Source organism: Mytilus galloprovincialis, chromosome 2, assembly GCF_965363235.1.
Source record: "Mytilus galloprovincialis chromosome 2, xbMytGall1.hap1.1, whole genome shotgun sequence".
In the NCBI taxonomy this organism is placed as follows: Eukaryota; Metazoa; Mollusca; class Bivalvia; order Mytilida; family Mytilidae; genus Mytilus; species Mytilus galloprovincialis.
The window spans coordinates 5,699,053-5,724,296 of record NC_134839.1 but is presented as its reverse complement, the minus strand read 5'-3'; the positions used below and the strand labels follow the sequence as shown (position 1 = coordinate 5,724,296).

The 25,244-nt window shown below is 32.6% G+C and overlaps 1 long non-coding RNA gene across 1 annotated transcript; it reads right to left on the bottom strand.

Annotated features, from left to right (window-relative positions):
- Positions 1–20,169: 20,169 nt before the first annotated feature.
- Positions 20,170–23,648, bottom strand: LOC143062737 (uncharacterized). Its single transcript, XR_012974831.1, has 2 exons — positions 22,144–23,648; positions 20,170–21,696 (listed from the first exon to the last, which is right to left on the bottom strand). It is a non-coding gene; the product is annotated as an uncharacterized LOC143062737 (long non-coding RNA).
- Positions 23,649–25,244: the final 1,596 nt, after the last annotated feature.

The following is a 25,244-nucleotide window of genomic DNA, read 5'->3' as shown; positions in this document are numbered from 1 at the left end:
CCATATAAGCGATGTAATAACATAAATAAAGATATGAATAGATAAAACCAACACGTGCAATTGGATTTTTATAGGTCTGTTTGATTTTATTTTAAAGATTCAAAATAGATGTTTTTCATTGTTTTTAACCGTATCAGAATGATTTTATGTGCATCGAATTAGTAATCAAATGATTTACCGTAGTTTCACTTTCATTGTTGACATTCTTTTTCTTTAAATAACCAGTACACGTACAATGCATGCGTTGTCAATTTCTAGCTAGGAGTTAAATTGAAGTTCACATGAATACGGATTTAAAGAGGTCGACTCATTCACTTGCAAGTGAATAACAAATTATCAATGTTTCTTAGCGTAATTTGCCAAAATTGAATCTTTTTGGCTACAAAAAGCGAATTGTTATTTCACTATTTCACTCTCATTATTGATTGAACAGAAAAAAATCAAACTTTCGATTTTTTATATATCTCGTAGCTAGTGCCCTTTAAGTAGCCGAACTACTGTATCACCAGCCTGTCAACTTTGAGCTTGTGAACTCGAAACCTGCACTTGGAAGAAGTTATCGGTAAATCAAAATTAAACCAAATGTTACATTCATATGCATATGCACATGGCTCAACGAATGTCTGTATCCTAACATTACACAGGATCATGTTTTCTTCTGACTTTAAACGACGTCTAAATCCCTGGATGCTTTTGGATGTGTACTGATTCATATTTTAGTCTTAGATGCATGATTTATACTCTAAGATCTGTTCATAATTTGTTGGGTTTGATTTGGGATGTATAAATACCCTTTCATGTCGAGTCTGTGGTTTTGTGAGTTGTTTTTCTTTTTTGTATGGGTCTGACACTTTTCAACAGATTTTCATAGTTGTTACTTATGTTGTTCTTTTATACCACTATCCAGAGACTGTCATTCGGTGTTTGTCGTTTGTTGCTTTATATTATATTTGTTTTTCGTTCACTATTTTGTATACATATATCGGGCCGTTAGTTTTCTCGTTTGAATTACTTTACATTTGTTATTTCGGGGCAATATAGCTTGATTATGCGGTATGTGTTTTGATCATTTTTGAAGGCCGTACAGTGACCTACAGTTTTTAAACTTTTATGTCATTTGGTCTCTGGCGGATGGTTGTCTCATTGACAGTTATATTTTAAATTTAAATATTTCCACGTTATGGATTAAGCTATGTAATCACAATTCAAGCTAGATTTTTATAAACGGATACGTTTGAGAGGTTTAAAGCACTGGACATGAGGCTAAGCAATTAGTATGGTAGTGTATCAAATCCGTGAGTTCGAAACCCGCTGAGGGACAACAATTGTCAGCATAAAAATCTAACTCTTACACTGCTGGGTTCAATTTTCAGACTTATATACATATGTGTATTAACCCTGTATCTCAAAACATTGGGCATATATATTGTATAGTTGTCGCTTGCCTAGACTTGTTTGTATTAAATACTTATTTTTAATGACTATATATAAATGAGTTCAAAAATTTACTTTTTAGCGAATTGATTTTCCTTGAAGTTCAGTATTTTTGTGATTTTACTTTTTTTTTCATATGGTATATAAAAATTGTTGAGCTAGATTACTTACACATAAAGTAATAATATAATATCTACACACGCTTAAACGCATGCTTATGTCTATCTCTAGATTCTATATCTTTCGGTGGCCTGTTGTAATTTTTCCGCGTCAGTAGAATCCAGAGTTGTAACACAGTGCATGATATATTAGGCATGACGATGGAATTGATTACAGATTATCAAAATATATATTGTAAAAAGTAAAATCACTAAAACTCGAACTGCGAGGAAAATTCAAAACGGAAAGTCCCTTATCAAATGGCAAAAATGAATAGCTCAAACACGTCAAATTGATTGAAAACAACTGTCATATTCTTGACTTTGGTATAAAAAAATTCTTATATAGAAAATTGTGAATTAAACCTAGTTTTATAGCTAGCTATATCTCTCACTTGTATGAAAACCATTTAAAATTCCATTATATTAACAACGATGTGTGATAACATACAGCCCGTAACAGAGTAGTGATCGAATTCGCGTTTCTTTACAGTCAGAATAAGTTACGTTATCGACAAACTTATTTCAGAAGTGACATAATTTAATTTTCTTCATCGACAAAATATTTCATGTCCAACTTGTAAGTTTTCATTGTTTAAGTCGAAGTTTTTTTTTAACACAGTAAAACATTTTTTTATAATCAACCTCTGTCATTGGCATTTTCATTTTAACAGTAAAGGATCAAATACGGAATCTCCGAAATTTCTATCATGTGTTACGAGGAAATCATTATTCAATCGAACATATGTCTTTGTTCATGACACATATTATGAAATACAAAGGAGTTGAAATGGTCAAATACTTTCGAACTGACGGAAACAAAAATACATAATCTAGAATGTGTGTTCTGTCATAAACAATGGCTTCGTCGTGCGAATCGACGAGATCATGTTACATGTAACTGATTCTAGCTGTAGAAACAGTCGTGCGACCTCGATAAAATCTTTATCAATTTAATATAAGCGATAAATATTCATGACTACAATGATAATGAATTTATTGGAGTCACATCCACTGTTTCTACTGTAAACATGAACTCGTCGTTTAGTGCAATGAAGACACTTTTAAAGATTGAGATTGTTGGTTTATTCTTTACACCTTCGAGGTATTAAAATTATTTTAGTGTTTATTTAAAGTAAAATTTATTTTCAAATCTCTTCTGTTTAAAATTGTCGAAACTTCCGTTTAAGATTTCTGTGGTAAACTATCTATTCTATAGTTAGAACCATTTTATAACAAACACCCTTTTGTACAAGAATACTTGTTTTATAGAAGTATAGATCTCCTGGTTATAGATTTTTTTTATAACATTCATTATTGTGACGACGCGCTATGAAATTCAGATTAATTTATAAATGAAGTTGTAATTCAGTGGTTGTCGTTTGTTTATGTGTGACATATTTGTTTTTCGTTTCGTTCATTTTTTTACATAAATTAGGCCGTTAGTTTTCTCGTTTGATTTGTTTTACATTGTCTTATCGGGGCCTTTTATAGCTGACTACGCGGTATGGGCTTTGTTCATTGTTGAAGGCCTACGGTGACCTATAGTTGTTAATGTTTGTGTCATTTTGGTCCTTTGTGGATAGTTGTCTCATTGGCAATCATACCACATCTTCTTTTTTATATTGTATATAAATTTTTGGTCATAAACACAAATCTTTTAAACAGTTCGACGAGTGCGTCAATGTTACATTAGTCTGTTTACTGTAAGTTACTAAGCTTGGCCCGATTCATCTGTCATTTATGGAAACTAATTCACCACTTTCTGAGACATTCATTTTTATTTCACCATCAGACATGGAGCTACATTTGTAACTAAAGGAAAACTCTCAAATTAAAGAAATTTGACATGATATACTGAAACTTTCTTATAATCAATTAAACGATTGCTTTTCTTAGATATGTGATTTTTCATGGTCAAACTTTTTCATTGTTAACGGACATTTTGAGATTTTTTATTGTAAAAAATTGGTGTTTTTTAAAGAAATCAACATTCAAAATTTAGAACTTCATGAACATGTACAGGAAGCTGAATTATTGCACATCTATGTACTACTTAAAATTGTACTTCGATCTGTTGCGTCCTTTAAATGTTTTGACCGTCCTAAGATTTAATGTACGGAAATGTTTCGGTAAATTAAATTCAAATCCGAATTAAATGTTTATGACACACAAAGAGAGCAACCAGAATCTCTTGATGACCAAACGCATGTACACGTTGGGGCGATTTAGAGCTTTTCAGAAGGAGTGAGATTCCACCCTTGTTGAAAGCCTTGTGGAGACCTCTAGATTTTTGAATTCCCTCCGTTTTTCTCATGGATGGAGTGTGGTCTCTCTGTAAATTACCCCATATCTTTTCATTTTCCTATTTACCGAAGGTTCCATGTGAACATTTCCATTGGATCATATCTGTTAAACTAAATGTACAAAACAGGCTCAAGAAAAGGCGAAATTTTTTTTTCAAACCCAAACTATAAATCCATTTTGTTCTAATAGAGCACCTTACATTATCGTCAATGAGTTCAGGCATGTGAAAAATTATATAATCATACACAAGAAAGAAACACTGAACAGGCTTTCAGCAATAATTTTTACCTCTTTAATATTAAGTAAATATTAACATGTACATGTATTTGATAAAGTACAGATATAACAAAGAAACTGCCCGGTATCCGACGTAAGAGTACACTTTTTACTGCACGCGTAGTCGGGTGCATTCACTACGAGGACACTTGTACCCAACTACGCGTGAAGTATGAGTACAGAATCTTCCCATACAAGACATTTTCTATGTTATCCTATTATATTATCCGACAATTAAGAATAGAATCTGGTCAAATTTTGAAGTTGAACATGTGGGAATTTTTGATTTTTGCCACGGACCATTTAATTTTCATGGAGGAAGGGGCCTGGTAGTTTTTAGAAAACAATATTCTGACCCTGATTTTGACTTAAAAAATCTGCTGCCTCAATATTTTGTCATATGAAAAAAAAAATTGTCAACAAAATTTTCCTGTATAAACTGTAATAGAAAACAGAGAAAATGTGTCTATGAGACACAGATGCCCCCGCTAAACAGGTAGTAGACGAATTACAGACCTGAAAAGGGGAGACACGGTACAATTCACCTTGATAAAGCTTCAGACCAAATATCAAACCAATCCGACATACACAAGCCGATATATATTTGACAAAAACTTTATAGACCGGACGTACAGACGTACAGACAAGGGTAAATCTAAATGCCCCGTCGCCTAAAGGTGGGGGCATAAAAATCTGACCAGCGAAGCGGTTATTAAAATATTCTGAGATATATAGCTATATACCCCCCCCCCCCCGTTTTCTCTCCTGAAAATCAAATGTGTCGTGCCTTAGCAGATGTGTGTTAGCACTAAGTTGTCCAATTAACGCGGTTAAGCAGAAATGTATGTGTATTTCGACAAAAATTGGTAAATTAACACCAGAGATTCCTTCGTTTGATCGAAGAGTTTTCTTGTTTCAAGCTGAATAATTCACACCGTTCTACATGAAAAAAAATATTTAAAAACCAAAATTCCGACGGGCTTTTTCACGTCAAAGACGTCCTTCCATAAATCTTTTTTTTTCTGTTCTGACTTTGAAGAAATGACTACATTTCGCTTAATCGAAATGGTGCAGGGACATATTTTGTTTCATATTATTAGAATTATTTTCAATATTATCGGTATTAAACTTGATTATCGACACATGAAAGTTTGTCAGCATTGTCAATCTTTTTAACGTTAAAGTACCAATAGTTCGGTCACTACTCAATTAAGTTTGTCGATAACGTAGCTAATTTTGACGGTAAAGAAACATCAATTCGATCACTTCTCTGTTTAATAAATACAGGCTGTATGTCTTAAGGATCATAAGATACAGTCACAAAAATATATATGTATCATCACAACAATGTTAAATCAACTTTGTGAGAGCAAACGTTTATTCTTCTCTAGCCGTAGCCAGGATTCGAACTTTGCTTCCGGATTTGCAGATTTAACATTTTTGTGCTGATATTAATAGTGATAACGAATATAATTATTGCGTTCAGCTGTGTATCACCTTCACTCGTCATCCAATAGATGGATATGTTGTAGAGTTGTCACTTGTTTAGACGTACTTATATAAATGTTAATATTTAAGTCAGAAAATTACACACAACAGTGTTAAAATTAGATTTATAAGTTGAAAAATGTATATATTATATACATGTATATATACTGATATACAAGATAGTAACGACTCGCGACACGAAAGATGGTTTGTATTAACAATAGTTAGAGGAGGGGATAAGGCGTCTACGCAAAGGTAGACGGTGCTGTCGTAGAAGTGAGAAGTACAAAGTTCAACTATATAACAATAAATAAACATATATCTCCAAACAATAAAATGAAATTAAGAATGGAAATGGGGAACATGTCAAAGAGACAACAACCCAACCAATGACAGATAACAGCCGAAGGCAAACAACATGTCTTCAACGCAGCGTGAAAATCTCGCATCCGAAAGTGGGCCTCAGCTGGACCCTTAATAAAAATGTGTAATAGTTCAATCAAAATGGACGTCATACCAAACTCAAAACATATACATGACTTGGGAAATGCGCAAAAATGCTGCGGTGTTAAACATGTTTTGTAAGATTTCAGCCCTCCCCCTACAGATTTTGTTTGGTCTTTTGTGTTTGCTTACAAAGTACTGCATTTGATCTGTAACGGTATTATTAAGGAAGCTGTTTTTGTTATACCCATTTTTGGGGGGATTTGTCTACCTTTTCAAAGTATAGCAGATTTTTTGCAGAAATTCGAAATAGAGTGACAATTAATAGCATCCACGATCCAATCAGAATGCTCGGTCACCATTAGCTATTCTTTCAGGATCATTTTATGAAGTATACCGAATGTCATCTATCGTGCTACACATCCAACAGCCGACTTGTTTGTATGATACTCATTAGAAGAATAATTATTACTAAACATTCCTTAAGACAAAAAAAAAAACAATCACGTTCATAATTTTCATTGTATATATTGATAATGTCATGTTACATATGGGTCAGGATCCCGAATAGACCTTGAGATGAGGAACGCAGATGACGTAATTAAAAAACAATATTAGTCCGCCATACAATTGTGGATGCTTTGATTTTAAAAATGGACATAAATGAACAATAAGAACTGTTTTATAGAGCTGATGTGATGAGAAAAGAAATATGTAGATTTGACCTGAATTAAATTATTAGAAAGGACAATTTTTTTATTGAGTTTTATGATCAAAATTTTGGGATTATTTCATGTGGAGAGTGACATTTTTCACCATCTTCCGGGGTCCAGCAATTTGCGAAAAAAATAATCTCACTTGCCACCCCGAAAATTTAACCAGACATGTATAAATGTATCAGCTTCGATATGAGCCATCATACATGTTCAAGTAAACGATATGGACTGAGCAATGGAGGAAAACGTTACCATTGTCGCATATGGAGAATTAATTAAAAAAGTTGACCCAAATTGTGAACTATTATTTCAAAGGTGTTGGAGTGTTTCATGGTTCAATGATCACAATTTCGGATGGGAGCTGCTGAAATCGAGGTCAGTTACACTCTGTTAGTGCTATTTGATTAAAAAGAATACAAAATGGCTTCCAATAATTTAGATTTTTATCAAAAATATACCAATTTTATACTTATAAACAGTGAAGAGGCAGAAAATGGGGCATGCATTATTTGGACTGGGGCCACTCAGAGGAGAAATAATTATATTCTAGGGATGATCAATGTTACATACCCAAATGCCAAACGTACTTAAATGAATGTTGCACGTTTAGCAAAAATTTTGCAATTGAAATCTACTGATTTAGCAAAAGATTTAGATGCTTCACACCTTTGTCATAATGCATTGTGTGTGAATACAGACCATATTGTTTTAGAACCTCGGGAGATTAACAATCAAAGAAAAATATGTGTAGCTTCACACCAATGCACCACACATATTGTGCATGGCACAAACTATACTAACTGCATGCTGAATCTGAAATTTTGGTTTGTTATTATTTTGTAGTAAACATGCTTTGCACATTTTACCTCCACATTAATAATCTCTGAAAATACAAGTTTTTAACACAAGTAAAAAACGAAAATGGGAAAAAAGCCCACCCTCATACCCCCAAGACACTGAAACAAACATAGCAAACATGTTTATGCAAGATTATAAGCTCAGTCAAACATTTATGTGGTTTTTTTCGACAGTGTTTACTAATTTTTACAGTGCAAGGACAGTAACTCTTGATGTGTCAGAAAACTGGGTCATTCAATCAACAGCTGATCAAAGGAAGTAAACATGCGGTAGAGAACTAATTGAAAGTGAAACATAGAGACAAATCAATAAACAAAGAATGACAGTCATTAATTAAATAGGACAACAAAAAACAAAATAAAGAATAACAGAAAGAAAAAAAATCCAAATATGACATCGAGTTACAAAGGCAAACTGTGAATGACCTAATGTTGTAATATTAATTTTACATGGTTTTATTTTGTTTATAATTTTATTTCATGTCATTGTATGTACTGTGGTTGGATGTATGCATGCATTGGAAGATATGAAGTGGTCTTTTTGTCTGATACAAAGTTTATTTCAGTGTCTTGGACCATTATCCCATTTTCATAACAAACTTAAAATAAACAAACTTTTAAATTTAGAAAAAACACAACTAACTCATATCATGCTCATATATTCCTGAAAAAGTGTTTGTTTTAATATATTATAAGATGTTTAGTATTCTCTGTAAATAAATAGATAAATAAATAACTAAATATGCTTCCTGAAAAGCTGAAAGAAAACCATATTGTGTAACCTTTTAATATAAATGTTAATCTGGCCAAGAACTACAACCTGGCTGTGGAACGAATTCTTTCGGACTTGAATTCTGACATAGCTTTGGTTCTAACTGATGTTTTTTATATCCACTAATCAACCTGTTTCGCACTCTCTTGTTTAACAAGAAATCAATAGCCTGTTTTTGCGAGCTTTTAACCTGTTTAATTTGACACGTAAACTTTTTTGATATGCACAATCAAATATTTCACGTTTACGTATTTTTTTCAGAGCCACTACAGCACGAGACTTTCTACCTAGACCACAATCTACAGCTTTTAGGGTCTTAGCCAATGCAACATCCCGTTTATTATTGACTTTCAAGACTGCTGCAGATGCACGACCTAAGGCACTGCGAGAAAAATTCTTATTCTTAGGTAGGTATGTAGAAATTGTCCTATTGACGGATTCACACTTATTAGTATTGCTGAAAAATTGCATCTGATTTAATGCGGTCTGAGACAGTTTCATTTCTAACAATGATTCTATTAATAATTTGTCAGTCTTATTTGGTTTCAAAGACCCATTTTGTAAACCATGACTGCTAAGGTTAATAGATTTGTACCACCAACTAGTTTTTATACCACCATTACATGTACATAGTGTTATGCTCCATCTACACGTATCGCTACAATTACCACTATAACAATTCACGACAGACTTAACAATGCGTGGCAAACATTTTGAAATTTGTTGTCGGTCACCATTATATTTTGCAAATAAACATTTCATTATACCATGCGAACGTAATTTTAAATCATTGGCAAAAGCTATTTAAATATCATTCCTCTGGGCCTTTGTAGCTCCAGGGAACATACCGACACTAAATTTTGCTCGCAATACCTCACGGAACTGACTTTGACCCCGGTGTATAGTATCTGCCAGTCTATTTACTGACCATAAAGGGTCAAATATTTCTTGCATTGCTTCTTGTAAACCTTGTACACTTTTTGCATCCCCATCAGTAGTACAATAGTCCACAAGTAAATCAAGTTTAGCAATTTTTTTACCTATTTCATACCAAAGATCCTTCTCACTCAAAAGATCATGCCTATTTGTATTTGATGTGCAGTACTCATGATTAGGACGTTCAATGTCATAACCTTTACCGCGTAACCATGCACCAACCCAGCAAAGTTTGTTTACAAGGTGAAAACCAATGATATTATGATTGTCAGTTTCATTTTCACAGGCAATACCAATAACTTGTGATGCATTTTGTCCCATTTTATGCCTACGTTTTATATTCACACTCTGATAGGTACCATCCATTTGCAATTTTATAGGACTATTTTTATTTAACCCTAAGGTTTCATTTCTCTTTCTGAAACTCTCAACCACTTGTTCTGTTTCATTTTCAGCAAGTTTTACAACCTTGTCACAAACAGTATTTGTTATTCTCTGCATTGTTCCTTTTGACATAGGAGGAATACATGAACTAGTTAAAAGTAGTCGCGCGCTATCATTACTAATATTACAGTTTATCACACCAGTCTGAAATCCATAGTTTATTGTAGCACTCTTGCGACCAGCACGTCCTGTGTCAATTTCTCTAAATAGTTTATATTTTTCTGAAATAAATTTACACTTGGTACACTTCAATTTCCAAATCCAACCAAGACCCCATTGAGTCTCTTGTACCAGTTCAAAATGTGGAACAACACACTTTTGACTTTTATTTAAATGACATATTATAAGACTATTGATCATTAAAATATTAAGATATCTATCTACTGTTCTATTTTAAGTACTTTTCTCCTCTAGATATTCATCTAAATAATCATCTGACAATTTATGCGGTCTTAGTAGTTTGACTGTAGTCGCACATTTTTCAGTTTGGTGGGCTACATAAGATTTTTTATCGTAACTCTCTTTTGAGTACAGCTAGAATTCCTTTTCTGTAAGACGGGGTAACCAGACAGATTCTGTGGTGTTTTTAGGTGTCAAATCTGTAGTGGAATTAGAAAATTTAAGTTTAGGTGGTGCAGGTGAAACTTGCATAGATAAATTTTTTAAAACCTGTGTAGATGATGGTGTAGATGGAGCAACACCATTATTAACGCCACAATCTTGATCTGTTGTTAGGGATACAAAACGCAATAGATGGGCTTGGTTACCAACCTTGTATTGGTTTCTTTTCCTTTTCCCTTTCATTATTGAATAAATACACACTCTGTTATGTTTGTACAATTCTAAATTTTGACATCATAAAGTCATGACGTCACAAAAGCGATGACGTCACAATGTTATCTTCACCAAAGAAAAGCACCATTTTTCCCTATTTGAACACTCACACAAAAAGAACTCTAAAATGGTTATTACTTGATGGATTTTAAAACTAAAACCGGTTTTAGAATTGTCTGTGAATGATCTTAACAGTTATAAAAAATAAAAATGTTCTATTCCTTCTATGAAAGAAAGAAATATCAAAAACATTATTTTCTGAGTGAAAAAATCCTTAAATCTACCTTATTTACAGTAAAAACACAATATTTTCATGATTCATCATCTAAACATGATGATTTTTATAAAGTCAGTTAGGTAATGAAGGTTTGTTGAATGGCACTGTAAGCTATGAAGAGTCTTAATCAATGTCTAAATTGTGAATTGATAACATATGGATTTTGTGCTTTTTTTCTATTAAAAGATATAAGGAACAGTAATAAGCATGCTTACTTAAAAATACTAAAAATTAACTTATTTTATTTCAAATGCGGAAAAAAACTTCACAGAATTGTTCGAAAAGGTGTACCGAAGGAATTCATACTGCAATACATGTGGAATCTGACATTTGCTGATCTAATATGGGTCAGGATCCCTAATAGACCTTGAGATGAGGAACTCAGATGACGTAATTAAAAAACAATTTTAGTCCGCCATACAATTGTGGATGCTGTGATTTTAAAAATGGACATAAATGAACAATAAGAACTGTTGTATAGAGCTGATGTGATGAGAAAAGAAATATGTAGATTTGACCTGAAATAAATTATTAGAAAGGACAATTTTTTTATTGAGTTTTATGATCAAAATTTTGGGATTATTTCATGTGGAGAGTGACATTTTTCACCATCTTCCGGGGTCCAGCAATTTGCGAAAAAAGTAATCTCACTTGCCACTCCGAAAATTTAACCAGACATGTATAAATGTATCAGCTTCGATATGAGCCATCATACATTTTCAAGTAAACGATATGGACTGAGCAATGGAGGAAAACGTTACCATTGTCGCCTATGGAGAATTAATTAAAAAAAGTTGACCCATATTAACCATTATTCAATTAGTGCATACATCTCATATATCCAAGTAAACTGTACATTAGGATAACACTGAAAAAATACGATCTGCCTCATACTTGGTTTTTTTTTCTTCAAACGAACGATTCGGAACAAGGATCAATGTATGATAAACCTGACTATTTCAACTTTCCAATTCCATAGAATATGTTAAAAAGGTATAAAAGGATTCTCCGTTAATGATCAAAGCAAGCACACAGTCCAGTATGCTTGGATAGTAAATTGACCAACAAACATTGTATAGTTTAAAAACAATAATGAAGCAAATAGGAAAATAGACAATTGATAGAATTACTTGCATTATGAATTAAAACCACGTTAAACAGGATGTGAAATATTACTGCAATGAAAGCATGTATTTTATAAAATGTTCAGTTAATAACATAAATGATACCAATTTGTTATACCAAGTCAGGTATATGACAGTTGTCCTTTCGTTTCATGTGTTTGAGCTTCTGATTTAGCCAATTGATAAGGGACTTTCCGTTTTGAATTTTTCCATGGAGTTCAGTATTTTGGTGATTTCTTTTTCGTACTAGACTCGCATTTTGACAATAAATGTCTCTTCTGAGATGCTGTATGCTTAATTATTTGAAAAACATTAACTTCTTTATACAAAAAAGATTCTTTTTTGTGGTGTTCGTGTTGCTCAGTCTTTCAAATCTGTGTTGGTGTACTGTTGTACGTTTCTTTTTTATTCATGGCATTGTCAGTTAATTTTCGACTTATTAGTATGTGTGTTCCTTTGATACCTTTTGCCTTTTACAAACCAAATGGACAACCATTATCGCCGCAGCCAAACAAGAATGAATAAGATGATAAATTCATAATTAAAATTTCCAATCGAGTTAAGATATCATTGTCACTTTTGTATTTTTATTACTTTTTTTTCGTTTCGTTTCCGGTACCTATATTTCTCAGTATACTGAAAATGTTTGTTACGAAAATGATTAAAGCATATGGTACATGTAACATAAAACACTGTTCTTTATAACGTTTTTTTTTATTATTAAAAACGGTAACATAACGTTACAAATCATCTCAGCATTTTCAAACAGGCATCTCTACATATAAATGATGCTCAGGAGATATTGTTACAGCATTTATGTTTTATTGTTATAACACATACAACTTTTGTTACTTGTTTAATTAAAAAAATATTTAAAAATATAAAACCCTCACTAAGCAACAACATTAAAAACAGGCAGAGTTTTCAAATCGTATGCATATGATATTTCTAACATTACTTTAAATACTCCTGGATTATACACAGCAAATGCTGGACAGATATCTTCAGGGGAACTAACTCCTTTAAATGTGTGCAAAATTTGCATTGTTTCTTTGTCAATGATGGAAAACTCTTGACGCTTCATATTGACAAAAAATCCTAGACTTCCAGCATTGGAAGTGATTGATGTGTTAGAGAGACTAACGATTTTGATAGTTTCAAAAATCTGCTGTTTATTATGCTGAGCTTTGATGCATAGGTAAGACGAGAAGCAATTATGTATATGAAATGACCATCCGTCACTTCCTGCTACATAAAAAAAATTGTCCGCATTGCTTTTACTGATCAAGCCTACTTCAGCAACAAGTGCTTGTTTATCTGGCATGTCGGAATGAAGCATAAACGTATACTTAATCTCGAAATATACTTTGTCTGTTGATGTGAAGCACCTATCACCTATTGTTCCCCTGTAAGACTGTAATTGTTCCGAATGATGTACTGCGTCCGGTGTTTCTATGGTATACACATTTCTTCATATTGTATTGTCTGGAGAAAGATATACCGATGAATGTGTCGATTTCCTATCAAACTTCAAAGTAAAATTGTAAAGGCTGCCTGAACAAAACAGAACACAAATACTAAGTACATAATATGAATTGATATATAAAAGGGTAAAAGCTCGCAGGTAGTAATGTTTCCGTATTAAAGCTACGAGTAATTATTAAGTTGTGTTACTTCCCAAGCAATTGCATGTGTTCTTTTTAAATAATCAAAATGTAATTATTATATACAAAAAGAGGAATTAATATCGGACATTATACATTCTAATTTAAAATTGTCATTAACAGAACATCACACACATGTAAAGAGTAATGTCAAAAATTGGAAAGGTTTAAAAAAACTACCGAGATGGTTGTCTCGAAAATAATTTTATGGATTAAATGCTGATGATAATCTCTATCATGCATAAGAGCAGGATCAGGATTCAAATGTTAAAATTTTGTACTAACAGCTGACATTTTTTTATGATAAATATCCCAATTAAAACCTAGGAATGATCTCCATGCCTTGATCCCTTCCTCAATATTGACGCAGATGGACGACTTCACACGAAAATCTATGATAAACGGGACGATTTCAACTTCCCAATTATCAATTTCCAATTTCTCAGCAGGAACATACCCTCTGCCCCTTCGTATGGTGTTTACATATCACAATTGATACGTTATTATCGTGCTTGTTCACACTATACGGACTTCATATACAGGAGTGTGCTCCTTACGCAGAAACTGCTCCAACATAGTTATGAGTAGGACTGATTAAGATTGACACTCCGTAAATTTTATGGACAACATCACGAATTGGTGGATCCATACGATGTGTCTTTGACCAAACTAGCTAAGGACATTTTTACCACATGGTAGTTTGTGGCTTGTCATTTCGTCGTCTAATCTTTTAATTACCAAACGTGATTTATTCCCGATTGTGACTGTTTTGCTGAGTGTGAATTCGCATTACTATAAGACGTGTTACGGTACTTATCTATCACAAATTCATGTATTTAGTTTAAGTGTTTAATGTTATATTTGTTATTCTCATCGGATTTTGTCAAATGTGTTGACGTCTTTCCTATTATATTCATGTGTTATGGTAAAGAAAAATAATCACCGTCTTCATTTATTAGATTTCATTTTGTTCATTGTAATCTGTACGATGTTTTCCGTTTGAAGTTAGATTCAAAACAAACCGGACATACATGTAGCTATATAATATAGTTAATTGCTACCTTAGTTTGCTATTAATAAGTATTGAAATGTGCATTGTTATTAAATGTAATATTAGTATTGAGTTCAAATATAATCTTAAATCAATCCTAATTCTATCTTATTCATTCAAATGTGACGTCATTTTTCATTTTTTGATGATCTGTTTTACAAATTCAAATGTGACGTCATTTTTTTGTCATTTTTTACAATTTCAAATATGATGTCACTTGGTGTTGAGGTTTTAACTTATTCGGATGTGTCTATTTTTTTGTGATGCATTTGGTCGGGTTATGTTATGTATTTTGGTTGTTTCCTGTAATTAGTTAATACTTCAGTTTTATCATATATCTTTTGTATACTAGTCATTTTATAAAATTTACTGTTGCAAAAGTATAAATTATTCTAAATAATAGGGATGTTCTGGTACCTAACAGAAAACCCTGGCCGTTTTTGGCACAACTTTTTTGAACTTTTGGTCCTCAATGCTGTTCAACTTTGTACTTGTTTCGGCTTTCAAACTTTTGTATCTGGGCGTCACTAGTAAGTCTTGTGTGGAAAAAATGCACTTCTAGCGTATTAAAATTTTAAACTGTTTGCCTATTGTTAGCTATTATTCGTGTGTTTCTTTGTCAATTGTGTTCTCCTATTTATTTATATTGTAGTCCTGTAATGTTGTGTTGTCATTTTAATGATATATTTCACATGGCCATAAAAGAGGGAGGTTTGGCATGCCACAAAACCAGGTTCGACCCACCATATTTTCCTATTAAAATGTCCTGTACCAAGTCAGGAATATGGCCATTGTTATATTATAGTTCGTTTCTGTTTGTGTTACATTTTAACGTTGTGTTTCCGTTGTGTCGTTTGTTTTCTCTTATGTTTGAGTGTAAATTCACATTACTATAAGACGTTTCACGGTACTTTTCTATCCCACATTCATGTATTGGGTTTTGATGTTATATTTGTTATTCTCATAGGATTTTGTCTAATGCTTAGTCCGTTTCTGTGTGTGTTACATTTTAATGTTGTGTCGTTGTTCTCCTCTTATATTTAATGCGTTTCCCTCAGTTTTAGTTTGTTACCCCAATTTTGTTTTTTGTCCATGGAGTTTTGAACAGCGGTATACTACTGTTGCCTTTATCTATTATAGAAATAACTGAAACAATTTTTAAATAATTTTAATTAACTTCTTAATATACAAAACACGTATTCGTTCTTGACTCAAACAAACTCACAGTTGCGGTGCTTTACAACACTTTTGATGCATGACTTTGATAAAGTTTTTTTCAATTTCGTATTTTATTTTGCCGTTTTAACTTTTTTTCTATTCGGGCGTCACGGATAAGTCTTTTGTAGACGAAACGTGAGTCTGGCGCAAATTCAAAGTTTCAATCTTGGTATCTATAATGAGTTTATTAACAACCACTGGGTCGATTCCACTACTGGTGGAGTTTATTTTCCTCGGGGGGTTTCACCAGCCCAATAGTTAGCACTTCTATGATAAATTATCACCCATATAGTCTGAATAATAACTAAACTGTTTACAAAACTTTGAATTTTTGATATCTTTTCTACCGAAGGAATAGTTACCTGAGCTGTATTTGACAAAAAGTTTAGGAATTTTTTGTCCTCAATGCTCTTCAACTTCATACTTAATTTTGCCTTTGAAATTTTTTTCGATTCGATCGTCACTGAAGAGTCTTTTGAAGACGAAACGCGCGTCTAGCGCAAATAAAAACTTCAATCTTGGTATCTATGATGAGTTTATTTATAACCACTGGGTCGATGCCACTGCTGGTGGAGTTTTTTTCTTCGAGGCTATCACCTACAAAGTAGTTCACACGTCTCTGTTGACAACAATTATCATTGATATGGTCTTGATTATAAATAAACTGTTCACAAAACTACGACTTTTAATATGGAGGCTTTTCTCTCCAAGTCATAGTTACCTTAGTTGTATTTTGCAAAACGTTTAGGAATTTTGGATCCAATGCTCTTCAATTTCGTCCTTTATTTGCTCTCTTTAACTTTTTTTGATTCGATGATTCGAGAGTCACTGGTGGGTCTTTTTGTAGACGAAACGCGCGTCTGGCGCAAATACAAAATTTCGATCTCGGTATCTAAGATGAGTTTATTAGTCATTTATGTTTAATATAAAGCCTTCAACATAGACCAATAAAGCACAAAAAAGTGCATATGCAAATTACAATTTGTACAAGATTTGACTTAAATTCACTTATAACTTTAACACTAATTGATAGTTTGTATTTTTTTTTAATAAAAAAGCATTAAAACACTGTATAATGTTTTTATTCAATGACCAACCAATAAATAAAGGCAACAGTAGTATATCGGTGTTCAAAAGTAATAAATCGATTGCGAGAAAACAAATCCGGGTTACAAACTAAAATAGAGGGTAACACATCAACTATAAGAGGAAATATAGGAACACCAGCAATCTAACCAAAGTAAGTTTGTTAAACGCTGACTCTAACATAGTGTTTACTAAACATATTTGATATAAAGTAGATACGATGGTCGTTACCGTGCATCAGCTGCTGTCCAATGAGATGCACGATTCCAAACTATTATCAACGAAGCAGTCCAGAAGTTTTCAACTTCTTGAAAATCAAATCAATTGCGTTTAAACGTTGAGGCATGAATAAATTAAAGTCCACATATACAATATTAGGTCAATGTCAAAAAAATATCAACTATTTTGTATGAGGCTTAGAAACTGGGGAAGGGCGATGTTCTACCGAGCTCTTCCACAGTTTTGCGCCGAGTACAAAAAAGTCAATATTTTTCTGACATTGACATAATATTGTTTTTATACTTTTATATATTTTGTCACTTAAATAAATAAATTCATAGCTATTTAAATTGTATTACAAATTTCAAACTTATTTTTATCCCTTAATGAACCCCTGACTGTGGAAAAAAGGTTCCATGATGAAATTGACATTGCACACAATATAGCTGTGTTACTATATTTAGGAAATAAACACAACTAGCTGCAGTATAACTTAAAACTAGCGGACGATTTAATGCTGAAATAACGAATAATAACAGAAATCCGAATTCATATGATATTCAATAAACAAAAAATCTATCAACAAAAGGATAACAATGATTCCACAGTATGAAGTTATCATTTCAATGTTCACAAGTGTTAATTATAATAAACAGAGGAACATATGTATACCTTTTTCTGGAGACGATGATTTTGACAACATCACAGGAAGAACTATCACTAGGGTCAGGATTACACCGCATAAAAAAGTAAGTATTGACCACTTGTGCTGCTTCAATCTAATCAATGAATCTCTGGCAGTCACATGGCCTCTGTTCTCTCCGACTACACTTGTATTCATATGAACTGCTACTTGAGTGCCCTGGTGATTCCCATCTACGTATCTATCTGGAGAGCTTGTACTGTTGAAAGTACCAACTTGTTCTCTTTGAACTGTAAAATTGTCGATGACATAATCATCAGACGACGATTCAGTATAATCTCCTTCAATGTGGAAGCCATCTTCAAAATGAAAAAAAAATATTATATAGTAGTAAAATAAATATAAAATATAGTTTTATTCTAAATTTAAACATTAATTTGACGTGTACACTTTTAGTTTTGTAACTGCGATTGATAAAATACGAAAGTGAGCAAATATATTTACTGTGAAGTAAATGATAATTTTAAAGTCACAAGAAACCTCAAATTAAAAAAAAATATCCATATGTTTTTATAACTAAATGGATAGTTTTCACTATACAACTTATGTACATATACTTTTTATCTGAGGAAAATTCTTTAATTTGTCCACATTTAGAAGTTTACTTATTTTTAATTGCTTGCTTCCAGGAAGCAATTCGCCGACCTATTTTCCGTATGCATAGTGACCCGAGCGTAACCCTCCTCGTAAAAATCCGGTGATCGCTATACGCATGGGTCTGTCATTGAAATAATCAAATATCTGATTATACATGTTAAACACGTGCTCAATACCCATGCTTTTTGTGATTTGTTTACTATAAGGTGACAATCGGTAAAACTCGGCTTCAAAACACGGCATTAAATGAGCAGCCATATTTGTTAAATCATAACAAACAGAGAAAAAAAATGACGATTATATGATATATTTGCGAAAATAATGATAAAATCGTGCACAGAGGACTAAGTTTATAATATATACGTGCATTGGTTCAAGAATTGGATAAATATTTTTTTTCACTACTCACTCGTTTCATATGACTTTAAGATCATTGTTCGAATATTTCCAAACAGAGACAGAATAATGGAATAAGTCAAAAGGGTGAATATATTTCTAAACTATATACATATTAACTATGTTTGTTTATGCTATTTCAATTTTTTAGTATAAGGGCCATTTGCAGGATTTATATTAAGGTAGCTAGGGTGTCTTCCTCCATCTTAAATTTTGAAATACCAGAAAACAATCGGTCTAGATCGATCTTTAATAATGTGTGCAAATTTTGACAGTAGTGGGTAATTATGTGTAAAATTTTCATTTCAATATAGAAAATGACATGCTTAATCATATTTATGGCTGCATTTTACAAAAAAAAAACAGAATTCTTTTGTTTACATATTTTTTTTTAGACTTTGTCACAGAAGGAGAGACAACTATTATGTAAGGGCAGATAATTCGTATAAAGTTACTTTTACAATAGAATGTGTTAGATAATCATCTATTTTATAATGTAGCAAGAAAACGAGTCCCGTCCCCCCATTTTTTCTTTTTCTTATCTGAAAGCATAGTATAAGCGCTATCTCCTCATATTTTATCTCAAAATTCTATGTAGTAGTTTTCGTTTTAAGGCGGAAAATTGGTTTTCCAGGAATAATCTTTACAAAACCTGTTATTTTTCAAATCCTGCAGCGTGAAAATGAGCCCGTGACCCATTTTTTTAAATTTTTTTTTTTAAATAGCATGATATGAACTACTTTTTGACAAATTATGGATTTTAAATTAGACACCCTTAAAGTCATATGAAACGAGTGACCGGTGAAAAATAATGTTAATCCAATTCTTGAATCAATGCGTACATATATCATAAACTTAGTCTTCTGTGAACGATTTAATCATTTTTTTTTTCCATTCGCACTTGCGTATTGCGTTCACTGGATTTTTACGGGAAAGGTCACGCTGCATACGGAAGACTATCAATTCAATACAATATTTTATTTACGTCTCACCTGATGTATAAAATTACACAATACATTTATAAAAGATCCATTTTGTATACATAAGCCAATCTATACAGATTTATGAGAGACGATAATCAACTTTAAATTCTCCCTCGCCCTGCTCGTCCGAATTTAAAGCATTTAATTTCTAATTCAATAGGCTATAAACAAGACAAACACAGATATAGGATTAGTTGCTCGCAGTAACATCTTATTTTCTCTTGCGATACAATATTTTATTTTACTGAATTGTACATATTTCTTCAATCGAAACATTATATAAACACATGACATATAACATTGTTCCTCTTTCGCATCGTTTCTTTTCCCCCGGCTTATGCCTCCAACGCCTGTACGTACAATAAACATAGCAGCAACTGCACATATACCTATGTGACCAACTTCAATCCGACGTAACTGCGAGCACCTTCGATACTAATACATTTAAATCTCAAACTTTATATAGTACCTTTAAACCCCACCCATAAAAACCGCCAAAACTTTCCTCGTGCCTCCTGCACCTAACATCAAACTTATAAATAGTACATACTGTTACAAAACCAGTATCCGAACTAGTTATACTAGTTCCCATCTGTAAATATTAACTACAAATAGCAAACGGGAAAACCCCTATTTCAAACGAAATAAAATACATTTAAATTCTCCCTCGCCCTGCTCGTCCGAATTTAAAGCATTTAATTTCTAATTCAATAGGCTATAAACAAGACAAACACAGATATAGGATTAGTTGCTCGCAGTAACATCGAAACAAAGGAAATGAAACAGTTCAGAATAAGATGCTGATATAAAAAGTCTTTTGAGATATTGCTAATTGAAGATAAATCTTCAACCACTAAACTGGACCAATATCAGTTTCAAATCAATAATCGGAACGTCAAATACGACATATTGAACCGGAAGCTTCCGCAATAGATGGTTATGCAGACAAATGTTTTGCAAATCTTGAATCGATGGATAATTTCTCAAACTGTTTTCCTTGATTCTGTAAATAGAAGAACACAATCAAAACTTCATACATACATGTACTTGTATCTTAATCAGATAACCATTAAACTCTATAGATATATACATATTTCATATCTATATACATCAACTTCTAATCATACTATGTGATTCTTTGTTACACACTGCAACATAGCTCATGAAAGTAAACATATATGCATCTCAGATCTACATACATCAACTTCTAATCACACTGTGATCCTTTATGTCACACTGCGCAACATAGCTCATGAAAGTCTAAACATATATGCATCTCAGATCTACATACATCAACTTCATATCACACTGTGTGATCCTATTGTTACATTAATAAAAATATAAACATATATATATATATATATCTATTATATCAACAACAAAAAACAAAGTCTTCAGCTATGTCTGAAGCTCTGACTTTGTACAAGGTTTCTTATTATCTTTGTTACATTTTTATTATCGATTTTAAATTAAAAAAGTTTTCCACTCAATATGTTATGTACCATGTGTACGGACTGTAAAATATTACTGCTTACCGTTTTAAAATCTCTCCACGTTGAACTCTTGGTACTGTCCGATTTATCTCACATAAAAACGGACTACTTTTTATACCTACACCTGCATATTTGTGGCATCCGGGAAATATTTAGCACATACATAAGGTCTCCAATATGGTACTAAAACTCTGATCGTTTTATAGTAAATGCGACCTGCTGATAAAATAAAATCAAAACTGTGGTATTTAATGAAAAAACATATAAAATTGATGATTATTACAAATCTCATCTTCAAATCAATTGTATACATATATTTAATTATGTACAAAAGTTAATGCCTTCATATTTAATCTTTTGTTTTCTGTATATTAATTTAACTATACAACATCCCATGGTGCATTGTGCAACCAATCACATCGCTCCCAGCGACAACATTCCATGGTGCACTACACTGTGCAACCAATCACGTCGCTCCCAGCGACAACATTCCATGGTGCACTACACTGTGCAACCAATCACGTCGCTCCCAGCGACAACATTCCATGGTGCACTACACTGTGCAACCAATCACATCGCTCCCAGCGACAACATTCCATGGTGCACTACACTGTGCAACCAATCACATCGCTCCCAGCGATCTAATAAAATAAATTTCATACATACCATTTCAAACTCATCTGTAACTCGTATCACTCTTCGTGACAAAATCATCTCACTGCGAGAAGATTTAAACATATGTTGTTTCCATGTCTCGAATCTAGTACAAGTCTTACAAATTCTTTACCTGAACTTTGTACTGAAACAGTAATCAGATTTTATACAAAAGGTGGACACTGTAATATTTAGTGAGCATTTCATCTATCAACTTTTAAATAAAAGTTGCATGCTTAAAAGCTGATTTGTTTTTCATATTAATGAACTCAACCTGGTTCACATGATGATTATTACAAGTCTCATCTTAAAATCAATTGTATACATATATTTAATAATGTACAAAAAGTTAATGCCTTCATATTTAATCTTTTGTTTTCTGTATATTAATTAAACTATACAACATCCCATGGTGCATTGTGCAACCAAACACATCGCTCCCAGCGACAACATTCCATGGTGCACTACACTGTGCAACCAATCACATCGCTCCCAGCGACAACATTCCATGGTGCACTACACTGTGCAACCAATCACGTCGCTCCCAGCGACAACATTCCATGGTGCACTACACTGTGCAACCAATCACATCGCTCCCAGCGACAACATTCCATGGTGCACTACACTGTGCAACCAATCACATCGCTCCCAGCGATCTAATAAAATAAATTTCATACATACCACTTCAAACTCATCTGTAACTCGTATCACTCTCCGTGACAAAATCATCTCACTGCGAAAAGATTTAAACATATGTTGTTTCCATGTCTCAAATCTAGTACAAGTCTTACAAATTCTTTACCTGAACTTTGTACTGAAACAGTAATCAGATTTGTACAAAAGGTGGACACTGTAATATTTAGTGAGCATTTCATCTATCAACTTGTAAATAAAAGTTGCATGCTTAAAAGCTGATTTGTTTTTCATATTAATGAACTCAACATGGTTCACATGGTTCAGTATTGAATGGAAATATATAACCAAATTCTGTAGTATTTTAAAATTAAAATCATAAACCTAGTGTTAAAACGGTTTTTTAAAAAAAAAAAACAAAAAAAACAAGAACACAAATATATTGATTTTCGCTTCTAACTTAATAATTCGTTCCAGGCATGATTTCAGAATGTAAATAAAGTCAACATTATACTCAACTCCGTCATGTGAAAACATGTTCCTCTTTCGCATCGTTTCTTTTCCCCCGGCTTATGCCTCCAACGCCTGTACGTACAATAAACATAGCAGCAACTGCACATATACCTATGTGACCAACTTCAATCCGACGTAACTGCGAGCACCTTCGATACTAATACATTTAAATCTCAAACTTTATATAGTACCTTTAAACCCCACCCATAAAAACCGCCAAAACTTTCCTCGTGCCTCCTGCACCTAACATCAAACTTATAAATAGTACATACTGTTACAAAACCAGTATCCGAACTAGTTATACTAGTTCCCATCTGTAAATATTAACTACAAATAGCAAACGGGAAAACCCCTATTTCAAACGAAATAAAATACATAAAACAATATGTATATGTATATAATAAATATTAAACCTGAATGGTAAAATTATACAACAAAAGTATTCAATTATTATTTACAATATAAAACTTCTCGGCGTCTTTTAAGAATAAAAGTACAGGTTTTGGAACATAGTCTTATAATATCTTGATTCGAAAATAAAAATACCATTTTCTGACAATCTGTAAAACTATTAAAATGTTCATCAATTTTAAGAGACTCAGTAAAAAGAACTTGTCTAAGATCATTATAAACAGGACAATGTAAAATACCATGATATTCATCTTCGACAGTATAAAAACAATTATAACAACATCTCTCTACCAGCGGCAAATTCTCATACCTCCCAGTTTTCATTCTAACAGGAGCCACCCCACATCTAAATTTTGCAAAGGCGCTTCTTTCACAAAAAGGCATTAACAGTTTGCAGTAGATTTCAACAACATAATCCTGCATAAAAATATTATAGGTTCTCAATTTATTACGCCCATTTCCCCGTCTGGAAGAGGATGAACTAACAATACTTTTCCATTCTTCAATATAATTATCAAACATTCTTGACATGACTGTATCAATAAACATATTTTTATTAATATAAGTGTTTGTATTACAAGAGTCAACCAATTCAAGTTCCTTGAAATGTTTTTTAACAATGAAATTCCATTTTTTTTTTATAATTTTATGTTTCAGACTGACCTCATCTGCCCATATAAATATTTTCCTGTTAATACGGTCTGGCTCCATATTTACTTATATGTGCCAGTGTCTTGCAATTACTTTCCATTGAGTATGGTAAATTGGAGTCCACCCCATGTCTCCCACAATAGCTGGATTAGGTGTATATTTACCAACACCAAGGAAGAACCTACAAGCTCTCATCTGAATCGCATTAATAAATGAGAAATTCTTGCAGCCCCAAATCGCGGCACCATATTTAACAATAGGACTTACAAGTGAATCAAAAGACATGGCAGCAAATTTGTTTATTTTTTTTAATTTGAAGTTTCATATGACTTTAATTCAGTTCATCGTAATTGGGTCTGTTTTATGTTGAGTTGTGACTTAATCTGCATCCCGTCACATTATTGCTGGTAGTTGTGAAGTCTATTAGATTATCGAGAGAATGTTTCAGCGATATCGTTGCAACAATTAGTTTTTATTTTATAACCATATCATGCTTTATTTTCAAACATCCATGATTTGCAATATTTATTTTTTTAGAGATATATTTAGTTAATCGTGACGGTGTATTTTGCGGATAAAAGTTTTATCTTCTTTTACAATGCCTATTTCTAGTTAACTTCGTTTGTTATATATAATATGGATCAAGAAAGAATTTTGGATGAAACAAATTGTTAGCAATTTTAGAGTTTATCTAAATTATATGGAAGCATTGCAATTGACCTCGATGTTCTTTGTACCGATTGATTGTTATTTCAGAACACCTGATAATTATTCTCACGGAAATAATATTATAAGCAATAATGAAGAGAAACAATCACTTATTTTGTGATATAATAAAACAAACATATCTGTTTCAGGGTGAAATATTGGATTTAAAAATTATTTTTTTGTTTTTTCAGGAATGA